The sequence below is a fragment of the Arvicola amphibius genome, chromosome 2 (assembly GCF_903992535.2).
Source record: "Arvicola amphibius chromosome 2, mArvAmp1.2, whole genome shotgun sequence".
NCBI lineage: Eukaryota > Metazoa > Chordata > Mammalia > Rodentia > Cricetidae > Arvicola > Arvicola amphibius.
In genome coordinates, this window is record NC_052048.2 from 57,713,757 (window position 1) to 57,722,221 (window position 8,465).

Below are 8,465 nucleotides of genomic sequence, written 5' to 3' on the forward strand. Positions count from 1 at the left end.
CTGAGGTTGAGAGTCAAGGCTGCTGCCATGCATGTGTGAACCCAGTGTCCAGTGCCCAGATGCAACATCAATTGCAATAAATATTTTTGGTGCGTATGTTTCTGTACATTTATCTTCCTTTGGGATCGGGGGTGTACTAGGGACGGAAGCCAGGGCCACCTTACCTTCAGCATATGTTCAGAGTTCTACTCTAATGCCTTTCTGACCCTCCCTCCCTCTTTCCTGCCTTCCTTTCAGAGTTTGTCTCCCCACCCATCCACTCATATCTCTTGAGAGAGTGTCTTTTGTAGCTCAGACTGGCCTTTTCTTCTCATGGTGTGGTTGAGGCTGACCTTGTATGACCTCTCCCACCTCAGTGCTAGGATTACAGGCATGAGCCATCATGCCCAGTCTATACAGTGCTGGGCTGGAACCCAAGGCTTTCCGTATAACAGGCAGGCAAACACTCTGAATCACATTCCCAGCCTCTGTCCTATTTCTTAAAGCGGAATTTGAGGAACTAGACAGTGAACCAAGGGTTTTTCATTGTGACGTTCGCATCTCGATTGCTCTCTAGGATCTCCAGTCCTGCAGGTCCCTGCCCTAGTGGGCTCCAGACTTCCTTCTCTGGGTCCATGTCAGCTCTCAGGGCCATAGCTTGGTAAAAACGTGACAGCTGATGGCCAATCTTACAAGTGAAAGCGTGTCACTGTGTTGCTCTGCAATCCTGTAATTGCTGGATGCACATTCCCAGGTGCTCGTTTGCTCCTGACTAACATCGTGAGTCCCTACCTTGCAGATCTGGTATCCAGACTTTTCTCTTACCCAGAGCTATGAATTAGTTGTGTGGGAAAGATACTTAAAACCCAGTCTTATCTGTGCCCAACATGCTTTTGAAATAGCAGAATTTGTTTACATTTCTAAAGCCAAATACAGCCATGGATTCTGCCTTTGGCATCTGCTGAGAAAAAAAAAATCCCTCTGCATCAAAGTCCTGTGTGTGTTTTGTCCCATTGTCCTCCCACAAGGAATTAGCCTACCTCACCCCCAAGACCAGGTGATGAAACCTCTTCCGAGTAGCTGGAATTTTATCTTACCCCAGGCCAAAGTCAGAATCTCACCTGTACAGACTGGACACGCCTGGGTTACCTGCCTCCCCTTTCATCTTGCCTTAGGTTGTGTGAGATCAGGAGATTCCCACCTGAATGAACAGAGGAGCCTCCTGCTGATCGACCGCACGGCCTGAGCCAGAGGCACATAGGACTCAGTATCCCAGGCCAGCATGAGACTGGGATTGTATAATTCTCCACAGTCAGGGCAGCGAGCACTGACCTCCCCAGAAAGAGGCTTTTTCCTCATGCGCTTAGGCTGTGCTACAGGACAGGTGTGTCACACCTCAGGTCTTAGACAAGGAACTGGGAATCTAAAGCAGGGACCCAGTCCAGACTGCAGAGAGTAACATGCTCCTTCTGCTTCCGGGACAGAATTGTCACCTGGGAACAGTGACACCCAGCTGCAGTTGTCAGGTTGAAGGAGTCCTATGGAACCTTGCAAGGCGACGAGGAAGACTGTTGAGATTGGGAACAGGAATCAGCACTCCAGAGGTGAGGACAGCCCAAAGGGAGGGGTACTTGGGTTGGTGCCCCACTGCTCAATCTCTGGGCCTGGGGATTGGAGTGATGGTTCAGGAGACAGGTGTTTGATAGAGCCACATGTAAGGTCCTGCCCCAAAGTCTAGAGAGAGGACAGCCTAGCGAGCCAGCACAGCTCTCTGAAGCCCTCACATATGCTTAGCCCTGTCTGTCAGGATGGGCATGGCTGTGATATAGACAGGCAGACAGGACAGGACGGAACGTGACAGGTGTTTCCGAGAATGGACTTTGTGTAGAGATCCAAAGGATTCAAGCGCCTAGCCAGGTTGAGGGTCCAGCAAGTAGAGTCCTGGCGAGGAGCCTAGGGCGCGCAAAGGTCCCTAGGCAAGGCTGGCTCAAAGGCCAAAGGCTGCGCCAGGGTGGGTGGAGCCTGAGGAGGACACCAGAGGACCCTGCCAGTGTTCCAGCTGTCAGGATAGTGACACATGAACTGGCTTCCAGAGCAGGAGTGGTTATATGAGGCTCAGAGTCACTCATGCAATCATGAGAGGGTACACAAGAAAAGCCCATCTTCTCTGCTTCTCCTGCCAAGGCTACCACAGGGGCCATTCCCTAGAGATGCTGGCCTGAATAGTGGAACCATTAAAAAAAATTTACCGTTGCCAGGTGGTGGTGGTGGGGGGGCAGGCCTTTAATCCCAGCACTGGGACAGAGGCAGGCAGATCTCTGAGTTTAAGACCAGCCTGGTCTCCAGAGCTAATTCCTGGTCAGCCAAGGCTATGCAGAGAAAACCACAAACAAATGCACTGTTATTGTTAAGGGGGAGGATGCATGCTATGGTGTACATGTGGAGCTAGCTCTGCTTCTACCTTCACGTGGATTCCAGGACTCAAACACGTATTTCCAGACCTGCATAGGCTGACCAATCTCCCTGGGCCCCAAGCATGTCCATTTTAAGACCCAGTGATTGTGATATGTCTTGCTTGTCCCCATTAGTGAGACTATCCTGCATGAGTATTCAGACAATTCCTGGGTAGACGCGTTGTGGGAGGACCCACACTTGCCTCACCAGCGCCTCCTGCTGTTGCTGCTGCGAACAGACACTGAGTGCCCCATCAGAGACCACACACATCAAGCTTCTGCTGCATCTGACAGGAGGGGAAGAGTGAAGACCAGGTCAGAGGGTTCATATCTGTAATTCTAGAACTCAGGAGGCTGCAGCAACAGAGTCTTTGTGAATTGGAGGCCAGCCTTGTCTACAATATGGAACCCTGTCTCAAAAAAAAATTTTTTAAAAAGCCCCATTGATTCACAAGTCTTGATGTGGGGGTCCCTGAGACAGAAGTGGGTTAAATGGCTCCTGCCTTTTCCGCTTGAGTAGTGCCAGAATGCACTGGGGCCCTGGTCAACTCCCATTTCTCTTACAGTCCTGGCAATCACTAGCAGTCCTGACACAATGCAGGGCTGCCCCCACCGCAACTCTTTGAGGAGTATCTAACTGCAAGCCTCCTTGGCCACCCTCAGCCATTCTCTCTAGAACCCAGATGTCTGCACCCACCTGGAAATGGTCCCTCACCTGGTCTTCTCATGACTGTGGCTCCCTTCCACGCCTCTGGCTGGTTCAAGGTGTTTCTTACACAGCGCTGGGCATCTGGGTGGAAGCATCTGGAGTCTTGAGCACCAAGAGCTCTAAAGAAAGTGAGGTCTGTGACCTTCAGTGTCTGAGCCAGGGCATGTGTCTGCAGGGAAGCATCTAGGGTGCAGATCCCAACTCACCCGCTGTCTGTCATATGTGATCCTGTTTCAGGTCCAGCCCCAAGGTGGGCAGTTGAGTGGTACTCTGCCCTACCCCAGAGGCTCTGTTAAAGGACAGTGCATCTGCATCCCTAGGTGATAGCACATGACATTCCCAGTTCAGTCTCTGGCATGCCACAGGCTGTGGGGGCATCAGCCCCACAAGAGAATGTAGCAGGCAACCGTATCTACCCTTGAGAGAGTTTCACGAGAAGGTAAGTAGCAGGTCTACTTCTGTGCATTCCAGACAGCCAGGGACATGTGATGTCAGACAGGATGGAAGCAACAAGACAAGAGACAGAATGATGGTGCTGGGGAACTGGAAGATTGTTTAGCCAGAAGGTGGCAGAAGTCTTGAAGGGGAGGTTAGGAAGGCTGTAGTCAGAGCAACGGTCCTGGGGCAGCGAGTCTGGTGTGATAAAGAAGCAGAGGGGAGGCTAGTGTGACCTCGAGCAGTCAAAGGACAGTCAGAACAGAGCAAACATTGGACTTGGTGGGCTCTAGGGAAGATGTGACTCGAGGTGAGCAGAGACTTCTGGGTAATGGCATGGTCCAGCCCAGGTATCCTGAAAATCTCTCAAGCTGACTCACCAGGAGAAGAACATGGAGGAGGTGGGGGTGTCTATCATGTGCTAAGGACATTTGAGGGAGGGCGGCCTCAGGGTGGCTCCTCACCAGGGTCCTTAGTAGGATCATTGCTCACCCCAATGGCTCTGCTCTGAGTGCGTGAGGAACATCAAGTCACATAGCCCAGTAAAGGACTGTTTTTTTTGTTTGTTTGTTTTTTCGAGACAGGGTTTCCCTGTAGTTTCTAGAGACTGTCCTGGAACTAGCTATTGTAGACCAGGCTGGCCTCGAACTCAGAGATCCGCCTGCCTCTGCCTCCCGAGTGCTGGGATTAAAGGCGTGCGCCACCACCGCCCGGCAAAGGACTGTTTTAATCTATTACAGAGATCACACAGAATGGTTAATTAATTCATCCTAAGCCACACAGATAGAAGACCACGGAGTCCAGATTTGGACCCATGTTGTTGGAAACCAGAACCCAGGCTTAAAAGGAAGATCATAATGCCTCCCCTATAAGAAACTATTTATAAAGATAATAAAACCCTGGGCCTCCATCAGGAAGGCGAGCCGCTGGAAGATGGATGGAGGTTAGTCTGACTGTGAGCTGCCCCATCGATCCAACAGGGAAGAATTAGTTCGAGTTGGTCTGGGGAGTCCTCTCCCCATCTCCATTTTTATCTTCTGGGAATGTGGGGAAGGGAGGATTAGCCACCCAATGAAACACTGGCTTGGGGAACCTGGAAGAATGAGCAAGGCAGCTCTGGAAATGGACTGGTCACAGGCAGGAGAGGTCGGTGGAGGGGACCTTGGAGAAGGGACATGGAGCTGTTACAGGTTCCCAAGGTACTGGGCATTTGGGATGCAGGGCAATTTAGGAACGTGCCTCCATTCACACCGACTGTTAGGAGATCGGTTACTAGTGTAGAATTAACGTTTGGGCTCTCTGGACCTCAGCTTCTTCACTCTGGTCTTATAAGAAGGCACCCCGATCAAGGTCATGGCGCTGAGACCCGACAAGCTCAGCTAGGATGGAAACCTGCCATGGTGGTAACAGGTCCATCTCTTGGACCACTGAAACCACGTCTAGACCCACAAGGACCCTTCCACAGTAAAGTGGACTCCTGTGCTCCTGTCAGGAACCAGCACTCCTGGGAATACAAGGGCCCCACAGTGACTGACCAGAGAAAGCCATGCTCCTTTGCTTGCTCTGTGAAAACCCACCGGTCTCTCTCCATTCCTTCGTCTAGGTCAGAGATGTCCCTGCAGACTGGAGGCCCCTGCTCTTGCAGGACCCTGTCTCCCAGGCTCGCCTGACCATTCATTGAAAACAACCCCCAGCCCAACCCTCCCCCATAGGCGGCAGCTTCTCTGCAGGCCCCAGTCTGGCCTGGCCTGCTGCCACTAGCCCACACTGGCCTTGGGCCTCCCTCCGTGAGAAAGTCCCTCCCGGAGGATTTGCCATCTTTTGTTCTCGGCTACACTTGCTGTCGTGAGCTGAGTGCTGAAGCAGTCTTTTCCAGTGCAGACCGAGGCTAAGCCAGCCTGCTCAGTCTGGGACCCATGGGGTCGGGAGACAGGCGGGCTGCAGCGCTGCCCTTGGGGAATTGGGTCACCCCCTCGAGGACCCCCTCACACAGCTGACAATAGTGGCTGCACAACTGCTTTGCTGAGGTCACCAGGCTGCCTGTGTTCTAGAGTCCCCTATCTAATTCTGAGCCCTGACCATGAGGTCCCAGGACTGTGGTTCCCCAGTGAGTTCCCCAAAACATTTGAGAAGCCCCTGCTTTGTTCCCGACCCAGAAGGAAAAATGTTTCCTTGCTGGTAACCTCTGGGGTGAACCAATTCCACATGGGCATGGCTCAGGTATGCGCAGGCCATAGCACAAAGGAACTTCAGGCTAGTGCTATTATGTCCCCGTCACCCTCATGCCATTAACTGTGTCCTCCTTGTTCAGCCAAGCTTCCAGACGTGTAAACCCATCAGAGTGCCCACCTTTCAGGCAACCAAATGGCCATTGAAGATGAGTTCGGTGTCCAGCTAAGTGTCCAGATGTCAGAACACTTGGAGAGGTGAGGCTTACTCATTCTTTGCTATATTACATCAACTGCTTATGGGGGTAGGCAAGTGCTCGACCACTGGACTACACTCCCAGCCTGAGATTATAGAAGTATTGAAGTACATAAGAACATGGTGGCCTCTTCCGGTGCAGGGATGACCCAGCCATGAGTAGTTCCCCTGGGTCTGCTTAGACAGTAGCTGGTGTGGAGATGGCCATCCTAGCCACGTCCACTGCTTAGCAAACATCCCAGAGCTCAGCAGCTGTAACAGTGGCAACATCGGCTGTGTTCCCAGATCTCCTGCCAGCTAGGGTTTGTGTGAGGGGGAGCCACTTATGCCACATAGCATCATCGGGTAATGATGGGGAAGGATGGAGGCTGGAGCTAACTGAGAGATTGCTTTCCCCTCCCTCTCTGCACATCAGTGCTGATTCCCAGTGAGCCGAGCTCTTAGCTGCGACACCCACACATGGGTCCTCTATACAGCTACACCTCCCACTTTCTGGAGGCTGTTTTCCAAGCACCACAGGAGAGCACTGGGAAGAGGCTGTGTCAGCTTTTATGATCCAGTCTTGACAATCAGGCCACGTCCTAGTGATCCAGGCAGCGTGGAGACCCATCCATGATCAAGGGACCAGAAACAAACAGTCCCTGTGTCCTAACACAGAGCAGCAAGATCCCAGGAAAGCATATGACTGGATATACTGCTTTGGCTAATTTATTCTTTTACGTGTGTGTGTGTGTGTGTGTGTGTGTGTGTGTGTGTGTGTGCGCATGTGTGAAGGCCAGACACTAACATTAAGTGTCTTCCTCAATAATTCTCCAAATAATAATATTATTATTATTGTTGTTGTTGTTTCTTTCGAGACAGGGTTTCTCTGGGTAACAGCTCTGGATACTATGGAACTCACTTTGTAGATCAAATTGACCTCCCACTCATAGATCCGCCTGCCTCTGCTCCACCAGTGCTTCTCACTGAACCTGGTTTGATGGTTCAGCTATTCTGGCCAGCCAGCAGCCTCCAGGAACCCAGCTGTCTTCACCTCCCCAGTGCCTGGCTTATGTGGGTGCTGGAGAGTCAGACCCAGGGCTTTACACTGGCACAGCGAACACTTCAGCAACCGAGCCATCTCTGTCCCCGATGGCAGACTTTTAAATAGATGGTTGTGTGGCAATTGATTATCTAGACAGAGAGGACAGATAATTAAATTCCCACCTTGATGTGTGCAGAGCTGCTTTCCAGGTGGGGTAGGTCAAAAGCATGAAGGATGCATCTGCAAAGGTTCAGGGTAACGAAGGCACCTGACAAAGAACAGATATCCACAAGGCATGGACTGCGGATGACAAGGGCAGACAGGAAGGCATGCAGGAAGGATGCCCAGTGACATGTCGCAGAAGAAAGCTGAGAGCCACCCAGCACTTGAGGAGATATCGGTCCCTCACTGTCCATGGTGGTAAGCAAGTAAAAGTCACACTAAAGCTGTGGTGTTGGGGGTGGCACAGAGCAGCAGCAGAGGCACAAGGGAGGCAGAGGCAGGAGAAGCAGGGTCTCAAGGCCACCGTCGGCTATGTAATAAATTCTGGGCCAGCCTGGGCTAAACGAGACACTGTCTCAAAAAACTCATACCAAAGTATGATTATACTTAAGCCTAGATCGGTGAACCAATGGGTTTATTTGGCTTATGTACAAGAGCATGGGTGAGGGGTTTATACCAGGAGTATTGGTGACCAGCCCAAGCAGCTGCATCATGGGAAAGTCCCATTTCAGCATGGGTGAGGACTTCCCAACCACTGTCTACATGGAGTCCCCTCATCAGTTAGCCTTTCACCTCCATGCACTCGGTCTCCCCAGCGCCCCAGACACCGTGAGCATCAGGTGACCTGTGACAACCTCCCCACTATCTCTCTTTTTTTTATAGGGAAAGTCAACAGGCCCAATACTGAGGGCCTCTTGCCAGCAGCCACAGCCGCTCTGAAGATGGTAACTGCTATCGTGCTTGGAGGACTGTGTTCTAGAGCAGCAAGGAAAGGCCTCAAAGGAAACTTAATTCAGCCGCTGGGGAGTGGAGTCGGCACAATGGCTTGGGAAAGCAGCGTGACCCGATCTAGTGACATAAACTCATGTCCATGCCATGAGCAGCCACTGCCGCAGTGACCATGCGCGAGCAGCGGCTTTCCATGCATCGAGACGTGTGCTGCTTGTGAGAGGGGAAGTGACACAGAATAAATGTTCTCAGTAAAATGGATAAATACCCCATGCTGGCTTTCTACAGGGGGAGGCTCCCAGCAGCAATAAGCCACACACGCCACATGCTCCCACCGTGACTGTGGTTCACAAAGTAGTTCACACCAGCGAACAAAGTGGCCCCAGAATGGCAAAGGATCCAGGGGTTAAGTTCAGCCTTGGGTGAAACTAAACAAGGTACTGAGGAATAGTCTGTACCCCGTGGCTGTCATGGTGGGACACAGGGCTCT

General features: G+C 51.8%; 1 long non-coding RNA gene across 13 annotated transcripts in view; it reads left to right on the forward strand.

Annotated features, from left to right (window-relative positions):
• The window catches only part of LOC119806958, a 20,110-nt gene extending 11,876 nt beyond the window's left edge, over nt 1-8,234 (forward strand). For 3 of the 13 annotated variants that reach the window (XR_005284284.2, XR_006020732.1, XR_006020735.1), the window contains 5 exons: nt 1,155-1,583; nt 2,568-3,274; nt 3,379-6,002; nt 6,862-7,444; nt 7,910-8,234. This is a non-coding gene — a long non-coding RNA (uncharacterized LOC119806958). The remainder of the gene's footprint in view (nt 1-1,154; nt 1,584-2,567; nt 3,275-3,378; nt 6,003-6,861; nt 7,445-7,909) is intronic. The other 10 variants (XR_006020734.1, XR_006020737.1, XR_006020739.1 and 7 more) reach the window with 8 other exon arrangements.
• The last annotated feature ends 231 nt before the right edge of the window (nt 8,235-8,465 follow it).